General features: G+C 37.6%; 1 pseudogene across 1 annotated transcript in view; it reads right to left on the bottom strand.

Annotated features, from left to right (window-relative positions):
- Window positions 1-492: 492 nt before the first annotated feature.
- LOC117077531 overlaps window positions 493-9,992 on the bottom strand; it is a 29,672-nt pseudogene continuing 20,172 nt past the window's right edge. Inside the window, exon 3 of the transcript XR_004434794.1 lies at window positions 493-2,047. The product of XR_004434794.1 is annotated as an elongation factor 1-alpha 1-like (transcript). The remainder of the gene's footprint in view (window positions 2,048-9,992) is intronic.

Here is a 9,992-nt window from a genome sequence, read left to right as displayed (position 1 = left end):
ATTCTTAGCAAACTATCACAAGAACAGAAAACCAAACACCGCATGTTCTCACTCATAGGTGGGAACTGAACAATGACATCACTTGGACTCGGGAAGGGGAACATCACACATCGGGGCCTATCATGGGGAGGGGGGAGGGGGAGGGATTGCATTGGGAGTTATACCTGATATAAATGATGAATTGGTGGGTGCTGACGAGTTGATGGGTGCATCACACCAACATGGCACAAGTATACATATGTAACAAACCTGCACGTTATGCACATGTACCCTAGAACTTAAAGTATAATAAAAAAAAAAGAAAGAAACAGATCTCAGTGTTACAGGAAGATGTAGATAATGTTTAGACATTTGGAGACATCTTTATGAAAATATGTACCAATTATATTAGAAAATAAAAATATATCTATGAGTTTCATTGAAAAAAAAAAGTACTGATTTTAAAAACTGATAACTTAAAACTGCCACACGCAAAAAGGAAAACGAAAGTGGTCCACAAAACATTCTCCTTTGCTTCTGAAGGTTTTACGATGCATTGTTATCATTAACCAGTCTTTTACTACTAAACTTAAATGGCCAATTGAAACAAACAGTTCTGAGACCGTTCTTCCATCACTGATTAAGAGTGGGGTGGCAGGTATTAGGGATAATATTCATTTAGCCTTCTGAGCTTTCTGGGCAGACTTGGTGACCTTGCCAGTTCCAGCAGCCTTCTTGTCCACTGCTTTGATGACACCCACCCCAACTGTCTGCCTCATATCACGGACAGCAAAGCGACCCAAAGGGGGATAGTCTGAGAAGCTCTCAACACACATAGGCTTGCCAGAAACCATATCAACAATGGCAGCATCACCAGACTTCAAGAATTTAGGGCCATCTTCAGTTTTTTACCAGAACGGCGATCAATCTTTTCCTTCAGCTCAGCAAACTTGCATGCAATGTGAGCCGTGTGGCAATCCAACACAGGGGCATAGCCAGCACTTATTTGGCCTGGATGGTTGAGGATAATCACCTGAACAGTGAAGCCAGCTGCTTCCATTGGTGGGTCGTTTTTGCTGTCACCAGCAACGTTGCCACGACGAACATCCTTGACAGACACATTCTTGACATTGAAGCCCACATTGTCCCCAGGAAGAGCTTCACTCAAGCTTCATGGTGCATTTTGACAGATTTTACTTCAGTTGTAACGTTGACTGGAGCAAAGGTGACCAGAATACCGGGTTTGAGAACACCAGTCTCCACTCGGCCAACAGGACACTACCAATACCACCAATTTTGTAGACATCCTGGAGAGGCAGGGACAAGGGCTTGTCAGTTGGACGAGTTGGTGGTAGGATGCAGTCCAGAGCCTCAAGCAGCGTGGTTCCACTGGCATTGCTATCCTTACGGGTGACCTTCCATCCCTTGAACCAAGGCATGATGTTAGCACTTGGCTCCAGCATGTTGTCACCATTCCAACCAGAAATTGGCACAAATGCTACTGTGTCGGGGTTGTAGCCGGTTTTCTTAATGTAAGTGCTGACTTCCTTAACAATTTCCTCATATCTCTTCTGGCTGTAGGGTGGCTCAGTGGACTCCATTTTGTTAACACCAACAATTAGTTGTTTCACACCCAGTGTGTAAGCCAGAAGAGCATGCTCTCGTGTCTGTCCATTCTTGGAGATACCAGCTTCAAATTCACCAACACCAGCAGCAACAATCAGGACAGGACAGTCAGCCTGAGATGTCCCTGTAATCATGTTTTTGATGAAGTCTCTGTGTCCTGGGGCATCAATGATAGTCACATAATACTTGCTGGTCTCAAATTTCCACAAGGAGATATCAATGGTGATACCACGTTCCCGCTCAGCTTTCAGTTTATCCAAGACCCAGGCATACTTGAAGGAGCCCTTTCCCATCTCAGCAGCCTCCTTCTCAAATTTTTCAATGGTTCTTTTGTCGATGCCACTGCATTTGTAGATCAGATGACCAGTAGTGGTGGACTTGCCCGAATCTACATGTCCAATGACGACAATGTTGATATGAGTCTTTTCCTTTCCCATTTTGGCTTTTAGCGGTAGTTTTCACGACACCTGTGTTCTGGCAGCAAACCCGTTGCGAAAAAGCGCTATTACTTTTAATAAGGACAATATCTTTCAGGTACTGTGTTCATTATCTGGGTTATGCAATAACCTGTACACAAACACTTGTGACACACAATTTACCCATGTAACAAACCGGTACATGTATCCTATGAACCAAAATAAAAATTAGTAAAAAATAAAAACTGGGAAAAAATGAGAACTTCAATTTTATAATGAATATCTACAAAAACCTTTAGCTCATCTCATACTTAATAGTGATATCCCTTACTGTCTTTTTAATGTCTATAGTATCTGCACATTAGACTTATGTTTTATAATTCACATTAATAAATCGTGTTTCCTGGCTTTTTTCATCATCAGTCTTGCTAAGAGACTGTCAATATTAATCATCTTGCCATGATTTCATGTATTGTTTGTTGGCTTCTTGTATTGTTCATTTAAAAAAACAACATTTTATTGTTGTAAGAAGACCCAACATAAAATTTACTCTCTCTTGTGGGAAGTGGGTGTTCATATCCTTTGCCCACTTTTTGATGGAGTTATTTGATTTTTTCTTGTACATTTGTTTAAGGTCCCTATAGATTCTGGATATTAGAACTTTGCCAGATTGGTAGATTGCACAAATTTTCTCCCATTCTGTAGGTTGCCTGTTCACTCTGATGATAGTTTCTTTTGCTGTGCAAAAACTCTTCAGTTTAATTAGATCCCATTTGTCAATTTTGGCTTTTTTGCCATTGCTTTTGGTGTTGTAGACATGAAGTCTTTGCCCATACCTAAGTCCTGAATGGTATTGTCCAGGTTTTCCTCTAGGATTTTGGTAGTCCCAGGTCTTACATTTAAGTCTTTCATCCATCTTGAGTTGGTTTTTGTATAAGGAAGGGGTGCAGTTTCAGTTTTTCTGCATATGGCTAGCCAGTTTTCCCAACATTTATTAAATAGGAAATCTTTTCCCCATTGCTTGTTTGTGTCAGGTTTGTCAAAGATCAGATGGTTGTAGATGTGTGGTGCTTTTTCTGAGGGCTCTCTTCTGTTCCATTGGTCTATAGATCTGTTTAGGCACCAGTACCATCCTGTTTTAGTTACTATAACCTTGTAGTATAGTTTGAGGTCAGGTAGCAAGATGATTCCAGCTTTTATGCAGCTAAGAAACATATGAAAAAAAGCTCACCATCACTAATTATTAGAGAAGTGCAAATCAAAAACACAATGAGATACCATCTCTCACCAGTCAGAATGGCGATCATTAAAAAGTCAGGAAACAATAGATGCTGGGAGGCTGTGGAGAAATAGGTGTTGTTTTACACTGTTGGCAGGAGTTTAAATTAGTTCAACCATTGTAGAAGACTGTATGGCCATTCCTCAAGTATCTAGAGTCAGAAATAGCATTTGACCCAGCAATCCCATTACTGGGTATATAACCAAAGGATTATAAATTATTCTACTGTAAAAACACATGAACATGTATATTTACTGCAGCACTATTTGCAATAGCAAAGACTCGGAACTAACCCAAATGCTTATCAATGTTAGACTGGATAAAGAAAATGTGATACATATACACCATGGAATACTATGCAACCGTAAAAAAAGAACAGGATCATGTCCTGTGCAGGGACATGGATGAAGTTGGAAACCATCATTCTCAGCAAGCCAACATAGGAACAGAAAACCAAACACCACATGTTCTCACTCATAAATAGGAGCTCAACAATGCGAACACATGGACACAGGGAGGGTACAATACATTATTGTTGACTATAGGTACCATGTTGTACAGCAGATCTTTAAAGCCAATTTATACTACTTGACTAAAACCTTATGACCATTGATTTATAACTTACCCTCCCTCCAACTCCCAGAAACCCCCATTTCACTCTCTGATACCATGAAATTGACTGGTTTAGACATCTCATTTAAGTGGAATTATGAAGTCTATGTCTTTCTGTGACTGACTTATTTCACTTAGTATAATATCCTCAAGGTTCATAAATGTTGTCACATATTTCAGGTGTTCCTTATTTTTAAAGATTGAATATTATTCAACTTTTGTGCATACAACATTTTATGTATCCATTCATCTGTTGATGGGCACTTAGGTTGTTGCCCACATCTTGGCTATTGTGAATAGTGCTGCAGTGAGTATAGGAGTGTTGCTGTATCTTCAAGCTCCTGATTTCAATTTTTTTGAATAAATACTCAGAAGTGGGATTGCTGAATTATATGGTAGTTCTATTTTTAAGTTTTAGGAACCTCCATATTGTATTCCATAGTGACTGCACCATTTTGCATTCTCACAAGCTTTGTACAATGGTTCCAATTTCTTCACATCCTCACCAACGCTTGTGTTGTTTTTTTAAAATAATAGTAATCTTGAGAAGTGGTAGGTAATATCTTACTGTGTTTTTGATTTGCATTTCCCTGATGCATTTATAAAATATACCTGTTGACCTGCTCTGACTTCTTTGGGAAAATGTCTTTTCAAGTTCTTAACCAGTTTTTAATAGATTTTTAAATTTTTTTACTACCGAGTTATAGGATTTTCTTATAATTTTGGAGATAAACCTCTTGTCAGATATATGGCTTACAATATTTTCTCTAATTTCACATGTTGCCTATTCACTCTGTTGATTATTTCCTTTGTAGTGCAGAAGATTTTTAGTTTAATGTAGTCCAATTCTCTAATGTATTTTTTGGTTTTTTTGCCTTTGCTTTTGGTGTCACATCTATGAAATCATTGCCAAGACCAATGTCCTATAGTTTTTTCCTGTTTACTTGTAAGAGTTTTATAGTTTTCAGTCTTCTGTTTAACTCTTTAATCCACTTTGAGTTCATTTTCTGTGAATTGTTGAAAATGAAAATTCAATTTCATTCTTTTGCACATGAATGTCCTGTTTTCCCAACACCAATTTCTTTTCCTCATTTTATATTCTTTGTGTCCCTGTTGAAGATCATTTCACTGTATATGTGTGCATTTATTTCTAATTTCTGGGCTCTGTATTCTGTTCCATTGTTCTATGTGTCTGTTTTTATTTCAGCACCATACTCTTTTGTTTATTGTTTATTTGTATTACATTTTTCATGAGAAAGGGTGATGATTCCAGCTTTGTTCTTTCTCACGATTGATTTGGCTATTTGTATTCTTTTGTGGTTCTATACAAATTTTAAAATTGTTCTGTTTGTGTAAAAAATGCCATTTAGATTTTGATATGGATTGCATTGAGTTTGTAGATCTTTTTGAGTAATATAAATGTTTTTGCAATATTACATCTTACAAGCCACAAACACAAGATATTTTTTCCACTTGTTTGTGCCTTATTTAATTTCTTTTATTAATGTTTCATACCTTTCAGTATATGAGTCTTTCATCTTCTTGCTTTCATTTTTTCCTAAAAAATATTTTTGGTACTATTGTAAATGGGATTTCTTTCCTAATATTTTTTCGGAGAGTTCATTGTTCGTGTGCATAAATGCAACTTTTTTTTTTTTTTTTTTTGAGACGGAGTCTCACTCTATCACCCAGGCTGGAGTGCAGTGGCCAGATCTCAGCTCACTACAAGCTCCGCCTCCCGGGTTCACGCCATTCTCCTGCCTCAGCCTCCCAAGTAGCTGGGACTACAGGCGCCACCACCTCGCCCGGCTAGTTTTTTTTTTTTTTATTTTTAGTAGAGACGGGGTTTCACCATGTTAGCCAGGATGGTCTTGATCTCCTGACCTCGTGATCCGCCCGTCTCGGCCTCCCAAAGTGATGGGATTACAGGCTTGAGCCACCGCGCCCGGCGCAACTTATTTTATATGTTGATATTGTTAACTGCAGCCTTACTGAATTTCTTTATTAACCTTAACAGTTTTTAGGAGTCTTCAGCATTTTCTACATATAAAATCATGTCATCTGCAAACAGGGACAATTCACCTATTCTGATTTGAATACCTTTTTTTTTCTTGCCTAATTGCTCTGACTAGGATTTGCGGTACTATGTTGAATAGAAATAGTGAAAGTGGGCATTCTTGCCTTGTTTCTAAACTTAGAGGAAAAGCTTTCAGTTTTTCACCATTGAGTATGCTGTTACCTGTGGGCTTTCTGTATACAGACTTTGTTATGTTGAGGTAGCTTCCTTTTTGCCTCAGTTTGTTAAGAGTTTTTATCATGAATGTGTTTAAAATTATTTCAAATGTATTTAGGCATCTACTGAAATGATTGTGTTATTGTGTGATTTTTATTCCTTTATTCTGTTATATGGTATATCATATTGATAGATTTTTATATATTGAATTATCCTTTAATTCCAGGGATAAATCCTACTTGGCCATGGTGTATGACCTTTTTAAGGTGTTGGCAGATTCAGTTTGCTAGTATTTTGTTGAGGATCTTCACATCTATATTCTTAAGAGACATTGGCCTATTATTGTCTTTTCTCATAATATCCTTGTCTGGCTTTGGTATCAAGGTAATGCTAGAGTCATAAAAGTAGTATGAAAGTGTTCTCTTTTCTTACATTTGTTCAAAGAATTTGAAAATGATTGCCGTTAATTCATCTTTTTTGGGTAAATAATTCTCTCATAGTTTTTATTAATCTTTCTGAAATGTATCTATAGCTCACATTTATTTTCATATTTGCCATTAGAACATTTGGTCTTTATTTAAAAGTTTGGTGATGTTTTTGTGACCAGGACTATGTCATAGGAATTTTTTTTATACTGTACTTTAAGTTTTAGGGTACACGTGCACAACTCGCAGGTTTGTTACGTAAGTATATATGTGCCATGTTGGTTTGCTGTACACATCAAGTCGTCATTTACATAAGGTATTTCTCCTAATGCTATCCCTCCCCCAGCCCCCCACCCCGTTACAGGCCCCAGCGTGTGATGTTCCCCATGGCGTATCCAAGTGTTCTCATAGTTCAATTCCCACCTAAGGGTGGGGACATGCAGTGTTTGGTTTTCTGTCTTGTGATAGTTTACTCAGAATGATGGTTTCCAGCTTCATGCATGTCCCTGCAAAGAACAGGAACTCATCCTTTGTTATGGCTGCCTAGTATTCCATGGTATATATGTGCCACATTTTCTTAATTCAGTCTATCATTCATGGACATTTGGGTTGGTTCCAAGTCTTTGCTATTGTGAATAGTGCCACAATAACATATGTGTGCATGTGATTTATAGCAGCATGATTTATAATCCTTTGGGTATATACCCAGCAATGGGATCACTGGGTCAAATGGTGTTTCTAGTTCTAGATCCTTGAGGAATCGCCACACTGTCATCCACAATGATTGAACTAATTTACATTCCCACCAACAGTGTAAAAGTGTTCCTATTTCTCCACATCCTCTTCAACATCTGTTGTTTCCTGACTTTTTAATGATCGCCATTCTAACTGGCATGAGATTGTATGGCATTGCGGTTTTGATTGGCATTTATCTGATGACCAGTGATGATGAGCATTTTTTCGTGTGTCTGTTTGCTGCATAAATGTCTTCTTTTGAGAAGTGTGTGTTCAAATACTTTGCCCACTTTTTGATGGGGTTGTTTTTTTCTTGTAAATTTGTTTAAGTTCTTTGTAGATTCTGGATATTACCCCTTTGTCGGATGGGTAGACAGCAAAAATTTTCTCACATTCTGTAGGTTGCCTGTTCACTCTGATGGTAGTTTCTTTTGCTATGAAGAAGCTCTTTAGTTTAATTAGATCCCATTTGTCTATTTTGGCTTTTGTAGTCATTGCTTTTGGTGTTTTAGTCATGAAGCACTTGCATATGCCTATGTCCTGAATGTATTGCCTAGGTTTTCTTCTAAAGTTTTTATGGTTTTATGTCTAACATTTAAGTCTTTAATCCATCTTGAATTAACTTTTGTATAAGATGTAAGGAAAGGATCAGTTCAGCTTTCTACATATGGCTAGCCTTTTCCCAGCCCATTATTAAAAAGGAATCCTTTCCCCATTTCTTGTTATTGTCAGGTTTGTCAAAGATCAGATGGTTGTAGATGTGTGGTGTTATTTCTGAGGCCTCTCTTTTGTTCCATTGGTCTATATATCTGTTTTGGTATCAGTACCATGCTGTCTTGGTTATTGTAGTCTTGTAGTATAGTTTGAAGTCAGGTAGCATGATGCCTCCAGCCTTGTTCTTTTTGCTTAGGATTGTCTTGGCAATGCGGGCTCTTTTTTGGTTCCACATGAACTTTAAAATAGTTTTTTAAAAGTCTGTGAAGAAAGTCATTGGACCTTGATGGGGATGGCATTGAATCTATAAATTACCTTGGGTAGCATGGCAATTTCATGATATTGATTCTTCCTATCCATGAGCATGGAATGTTCTTCCATTTGTTTGTGTCCTCTTTTATTTCATTGAGCAGTGGTTTGTAGTTCTCCTTGAAGAGGTCCTTCACATTCCTTGTTAGTTTTATTCCTAGGTATTTTATTCTCTTTGCAGCAATGTGATTGGGAGTTGACTCATGGTTTGGTCTCTGTCTGTTATTGGTGTATAGGAATGCTTGTGATGTTTGCACATTGATTTTGCATCCTGAGACTTTGCTGAAGTTGCTTATAAGGTTAAGGAGATTTTGGGCTGAGACAATGGGGTTTTCTAAATATACAATCATGTCATGTGCAAACAAGGACAATTTGACTTCCTCTTTTCGTAATTGAATAGCCTTTATTTTTTTCTCTTGCCTGATTTCTCTGGCCAGAACTTCTAACACTATGTTGAATAGGAGTGGTGAGAGAGGGCATCCTTGTCTTGTGCTGGTTTTCAAAGGGAATGTTTCCGGTTTTTGCCCATTCAGTATGATTACTGGCTGTGGGTTTGTCATAAATAGCTTTCACTATTTTGAGATACAATCCATTGATATCTAGTTTATTGAAAGTTTTTAGCATGAAGGGGTGTTGAATTTTGTCAAAGGCCTTTTCTGCATCTATTGAGATAATCATGTAGTTTCTGTCATTGGTTCTATTTATGTGATGGATTATGTTTATTGATTTGCATATGTTGAACCAGTCTTGCATCCCAGAGATGAAGCCCACTTGATCATGGTGGATAAGCTTTTTGATGTGCTGCTGGATTTGGTTTGCCAGTATTTTATTGAGGAGTTTTGCATTGATGTTCATCAGGGATATTGGTCTAAAATTCTCTTTTTTTGTTGTGTCACTGCCACGCTTTGGTGTCAGGATGCTGCTGGCCTCATAAAGTGCATTAGGGAGGATTCCCTCTTTTTCTATTGATTGGAATGGTTTCAGAAGGAATGGTACCAGCTCCTCTTGTTCCTCTGGTAAAATTCGGCTGTGAATCCATCTGGTCCTGGACTTTCTTTGGTTGTAGGCTATTAATTATTGCGTCAATTTCAGTGCCTGTTATTGGTCTCTTCAGAGATTCAACTTCTTCCTGGTTTTGTCTTGGGAGAGAGTGTATGTCCAAGAATTTATCCATTTCTTCTAGACTGTCTAGTTTATTTGAGTAGAGGTGGTTATAGTATTCTCTGATGGTAATTGGTATTTCTGTGGGATCAGTGGTGATATCCCCTTTATCATTTTTTATTGCATCTATTTGATTCTTCTTTTTTTCTTTTTCTTTAGTCTGGCTAGCTGTCTATTTTGTTGATCTTCTCAAAAAGTCAGCTCCTAGATTCATTGATTTTTTTAAGGGTTTTTTGTGTCTCTATCTCATTCAGTTCTGCTCTGATCTTAGTTATATCTTGCCTTCTGCTAGCTTTTGAATTTGTTTGCTTTTGATTTTCTAGTTCTTTTAATGATGATGTTAGGGTGTCTATTTTAGATCTTTCCTACTTTCTCTTGTAGGCACTTAGTGCTATAAATTTCCCTCACACACTGCTTTAAATGTGTCCCAGAGATTCTGGTACGTTGTGTCTTGTTCTCATTGGTTTCAAAGAACATCTTTATTTCTGCCTTGATTTCGTTGT

The sequence above is a fragment of the Trachypithecus francoisi genome, unplaced genomic scaffold, assembly GCF_009764315.1.
Source record: "Trachypithecus francoisi isolate TF-2019V2 unplaced genomic scaffold, Tfra_2.0 Lachesis_group6, whole genome shotgun sequence".
NCBI lineage: Eukaryota > Metazoa > Chordata > Mammalia > Primates > Cercopithecidae > Trachypithecus > Trachypithecus francoisi.
The sequence above is the reverse complement of the archived record's forward strand: the minus strand, read 5'-3'. Positions and strand labels throughout refer to the sequence as shown.